Source organism: Acyrthosiphon pisum, chromosome X, assembly GCF_005508785.2.
Source record: "Acyrthosiphon pisum isolate AL4f chromosome X, pea_aphid_22Mar2018_4r6ur, whole genome shotgun sequence".
Classification (NCBI taxonomy): domain Eukaryota; kingdom Metazoa; phylum Arthropoda; class Insecta; order Hemiptera; family Aphididae; genus Acyrthosiphon; species Acyrthosiphon pisum.
Genome location: NC_042493.1, coordinates 116,364,550 through 116,370,283, shown reverse-complemented (window position 1 = coordinate 116,370,283; position 5,734 = coordinate 116,364,550). Strand labels below are relative to the sequence as shown.

Sequence of the window (5,734 nt, the reverse complement as noted above, 5' to 3'; positions counted from 1 at the left end):
TTAGTTGTGGCAAAACATTTTTTCTCTGATCTAAATCATGTCTTACCCATTTAATAACACAATCGAATACCTACAATAATAAATATTTAAAATTTAATTGAAATATAATAATTTGTTAATAGGTGATTAGTGTATGATTTTCACATAGTCCTGTACATATTATAATGAAGGGAAGTAAAAATATATTTTCAAGTGAGTAATACCCATCTCCCGCCCTGATCTTCACAGTACAATACACATTTCATATAAGTACACAATCCCGACACACAATGATATTTTCAAATGCAATTTTTTTGGAAAAAATATTTAAACAAAGTGCAGCAATGCAGTATTACTAATGTATAATAGTAAAATAGATTACTTACTTAAGAACAATATAATAAATTAATATTTGGTGATTTTATTAATCTGCCTTCGTTCAGAATCAATTTTTGTAAACAATGATTGTATATCATGGAACTCATATATTATAACATAACTATAACAGTGATAAATCTAGATACCTACTGTACAGCAGAACAATACCCACTTGCCCACCTTTTTTAAGTTTTTTTTTTTTCAATACAAAATAGGTATTCAAATAAAAATTACCAATTTTATAGTTTGCTTACTTTTTCTTCAAATGGAACAGCCAGGTCATTACAAGAAATAAGCTTCCCCAAATCTTCACAGGGTAAAGATAGGTACTCATCACCTTTAATCACTTCTCTGAAAATAATAATCGTTACTTACTCTTTAATCTAGAGAATTAAATTATGTTACTCATACAAAAAATGTTGTTTAATGTATGCTTCAGAACTCGACATCAATTCCGTACAGTTATGTAAGTCAGCAAATTTTTTGATATCAATACAATTTAATACATCCAGTTGTTTTTGTAAAAACTCAGCACATACCCTGTTCACGAAATCTAGCTGTAAGACATTTGAAGCTGGTACCAACAACTTAAAAATCAACAATAATTAAGTTAAAATAATACGTTGTTTTAAGTCTATATCACATCAAGGTTTTAATTATACCTGTACATTTTCTTGTGTGACCATAATTTCTCCAGTATAAATAAAATCTATTAATAGTTGTAAAATGGTTGAATCCAATTCTCTTATATGAATAATATCTTTATTGCTTTCATCAAAACTACTAAACATGGCACGAAAATATGGACTAGCCGCTATTAGAACATTTTTATGTCCAATAACAATTTTACCATCATCTGCTTCAAATCTAGCATCACATAGAACTTCATTTCTAAAAACAAAAATGTGTTGGTGAAATTAATTTTGAATGAAGGTACAATTACCATAAACATACTTGCGTAGAGATTGTAAGTCTTCCAGTATTCTGACAGAGTGAGAGTTATTTCTAAAATGTGTTGGTTCACATTCATTGGATTTTAGAACTTTCTTCAAATTATTTTCACAAGATGAAGCTTGAATGGTATCCATTTCTTTTACTGACATGACACCTTTGAAATTATTATAAAATTGCAAGGCTGGGCAAGTTAATGATTTTTTTTAACTCAGTTAAGTTAAGTTGATATGCACCAATAACAAAAAGTTAAAAGTTAAAAGTTAATTTAACTATAGGTTAACTCAGTTAAGTTAAAAGTTAATACACACTTACTGTTAACTTTTTATTAAGTTAAAAAAAAGTTAATTTGTTTATACAACGCTAACATACTTAATTTTTTTCCTACCCAAAACTAAATTATAGACTATAGTGCTTATATTTTATGCAGTGTTTCCATATTAGTTAAATTCGAATTATATACATTTTTTACTTTAAACAATTCACGGTAAATATTTTTTGACATGAAAACGAAATATACTGAAGTAGTGAAATATGATAAAATTAAAAACAAAATAAATTAACTTAACTTACTTCTTGAAATGAAAAATTAACTCGTTAATTTCACGTCAATTAAAAAAGAAATTTAGTAAGTTAACAGTTAAGTTAATGAAAAGTCAAAATTAACTAGTTAAGTTAAAAAGTTAATATAAAATTAACTTATCAACTTAACTTTAACTTTTTAACTCGTTGATGCCCAGCCTTGTAAAATTGTGATACATTTTTTCATCATCATTAAAACTTAATACTACATTTTAGTATAGAAGCTGTAGAGACCAACAAAGTACTGCTGTTAAAATTGTAAATTAAGTATAAGAGCACAGTCCGACAATTTAAAAACTACTTTTATATTTTTTGATTATTATTAACTAGTATGAATGTATGATATTCTCTTAGGTTTCTGTGAAAGATATGTTAGTAAAAAGATAAAAAATATCTCTTATCATTAATTAAATACTACAACAAACATATTACGTTAGTTCGGTTACAAAAACCGAATACTAAATGATTATAACGTGTACTATTATATACCAGTTATATAGCTCAATCCATAGACCTATAATCTAATGGACAGCGCTTTGAGAGAGAGGTGAGGGGAATGATATAGAGTAAAAGAGAAAAGAGAATGTGAGGGAAATTCAGTATTAGTTTCATAGGTCTATGATTAGGTACCCCTAATTTCTCTCTTTTCTCTCTTCGTTGTTTCTTCTTTATTTCGCCTGTATGATTTCCGTGCATTGAGGGCAGGACGGAGTGGAATGCGCTGTCCATTAGTTAATAGGTCTACAGTTCAATCGTACAGTATGTACCTACATGACCATGGGGGTAGAAAAAGAAACAATAATTTTGTTTTTATCTAAGGTTTATAAAATATATTATATTAAATATTATATATCATACCTATATAGATTATAGGTGGTAGAGAGTGATATAATAAAATAAAATATTTTGATCTTATTTCTAATACAATATACCATAGTTTTTTGCAGATAGCACAGATCACGTCATGTACCAGAATTCTAACTCAAAATATGTTTGTGATCTTGTCAAAATTCTTACTTACTCGAGTGTCTTGATGCAGGGTGTACGGTAGTATTGAGTGTACGGCGAGTGACAACTCAGACAGCGGTACAATGGTACAACACCTTCAGCACTTCGACAGACGTCACTACGACTCACGACAACAAACGGTTTCGACAGCTCGACGTCGCGTTAACGCGGTGTTCAGTAACTTTAATATTATTTAAAATAATAAAACAAAAATATCGTATCAATACAAATAGGTACACAATAATAATAATAGATAATAATATAATGATATATTATTAATATTAACCAGAAACGCGTAACCACTACGGTTTCCGTGCTCGCGTGCGTGTAGGTAGGTACTGTACTACTGTGCACGATTAAAGATATATCTTTAATCGTGGTTTTAAATTGTTAATGTATAAAAGTAAGTAGTAATTATAGTACTAAGGTATTTAGGTATTTATAAATACTTAGTTTTTTAATTAAGAAATTTACGTGGTTAAAATAAGTTGAAGAGACCACTAGATAGTGCTACTAGTCAGTACATTTTCAATCGCGCTTTTCGAGCCGTGTTATACAGTCTCGATGTGTAACCAGTATATCTTTAATCGTGGTACTGTGTAAAATTAAAGATAGTAGAATGTAATAGATACGCGGTCACGAGAGGTTAAAACACAGAACAAACAGAAGGGAATCATATTTCATTTAACATAGGCTCTTATGGGAGATGATAAAACCACATCCGACATTTCTAGAATTTAAACGTGCTGCCGCACGTACCGGGAATTTGCCTTTTGTTCTTTATATCGTACAACACTTAATGTCTTTATTCGTTCAAAAACTGATAGACGTGTTAGCCATGTGTTGTCGTTGTTGTTATGAGTGGAATTGCAGATTTACAGTGTAACTACAAACCATAGAAAACTTAAAAAAAAAAAGGGAATTTCTCGGTACGTGGCAGCACGTTTAAAATCTAGAAATGTCGGACGGTTTTTCGATGAGCCTTAGGATTCCCTTCTGTTTGTTCTGTGGTTAAAATCGGTGTTCTTCACAATCAGCCACTCATAATTCAATAACATTATTATTACAATCGGACTCTGAACATTCCGATACTCCGCCTTCTGATTAATATACTGTACTGTTATTATATTTATATATATTTTTTGTTTTTAGAAAAATAAATCGGATCTTTTGGGCCCCACAATACTGGGTACTTTTCGTATTCGTTTATTAAATTCAAACAGCTTTCCTTGAAACATTCCATATTTTTTTAAATATAAAATACTAGTATGCGGTATCTGAATTATTTAAACACGTATGTTTAAAGTTGACAGTAATTGGTCGAAAAGAATAAACAAAAACTTAAAAAGACCCCCAAAGTCCCAACCAGAAACTAATCTCGGTTTTGTAGAAACATGTCTGTGCAGGATCTTGAGCGGCCTGACCGCTGTGTGCAGATTTATTATTACGTCCAAGTTGAACATAGCACGCTATGAGCTCGCGCGCCGATTTCCTCTGAGCACGGCCAGGAGACCGACAGTCGGTGGCTCGTGCTCAGCATGGATCGCGATCACGTTTGCGCGGTTTGTTCACTTTTCCGTCCACATACAAATTCATCGCAAACAATTTAAGGTGAGTATGTTTGCTCACCATGAATACGTTCAAGTGTGGACGCGCTTTTATACGTCCGTCGGCGAGCGCGTGCGCGCGAAAGGCGATGCTATTGCGATTTGCGACAAGTCATCGACGACGCGTGCGCAAAGCGAATGATAGGTACTTCAGTACTTGCAGAGCATACCCAAAAATAAACCTGTAAATCGAGACTGGAGTGACTGTTCAGCTGTGGACTTCCTGTGGCGCGTCATATTGCGCAATACGTCCCTAAATTTCCGATCGTAATCATTATAATTACAGCGCGCATTTTTAGGTTCTTAAAAGCTTAAAATATGATGCTAATATGCTCTAAAAAAACCCTAAAATATTTTCTAAATATGCTTTAGACTTTTAAGTATGCAAATAATATAATTTTTTTTTTTCATAATAATTCAATAAAAATAATATATAACTTAATAGTTATACAGTATACACTATCATTCCTTTGGTAGGTAGGTAACAGGTAAATTATTTAAATATAAAAAATTTAAAACAATTCATACATAGGTATAATGATGTGAAATGATTATAAAATGAAATATATATACATATATAAAAGCAAAATATTTGAATATAAAAAATGTGATTTTCTTCACAAAATATTGTAGCTAGAAAAAATCACAAATCGAGAAATTAACCATATACATGATGTTTTAGAAACAATAATAGAATCAAGGCTGGGCAAGTTAATGATTTTTTTTTAACTCAGTTAAGTTAAGTTAAATTTTTTTTGTTCAATTAAATTCAAAGTTAAGTTAATAAACTTTTTAATACATCAATTAAGTTTAAATTTAAGTTAGTAAATTTTGTTAACTTAATTTAACTGCAATTATTAAGTTAATTAAAAAAAAAAAAATAGTGGAAAAATATTAAAATAAGTGAAAATCACTTGAATATAGTAATATAGCCTATACTTATCATAATAGATGCATAATAATATATTATTATGTATATTATTTAAAACATGTTGTATGGCTGTATCGCCTGTATAATTTTACTGTTTGACATTTACAATTCGAAAATCAATAATTAAACTAATAGTGAAAACACTGAAAACTTATGCCTAACATACTGCAACAGTGTAAGTGACTGAGCAAACTAGTGAGGAACAGAGGAATGACAACTATGAACTAAGAATGTATGAATGTATATTACATCACTATAGGTAGGTACGTATTTTTGTAATACAATTATACCATAAATG

General features: G+C 30.1%; 1 protein-coding gene across 1 annotated transcript in view; it reads right to left on the bottom strand.

Moving 5' to 3' along the window:
• Positions 1-5,734, bottom strand: part of LOC100569072 (kelch-like protein 2) — a 16,392-nt gene that overhangs the window by 1,267 nt on the left and 9,391 nt on the right. The gene's annotated exons all lie outside the window — the stretch shown is intronic.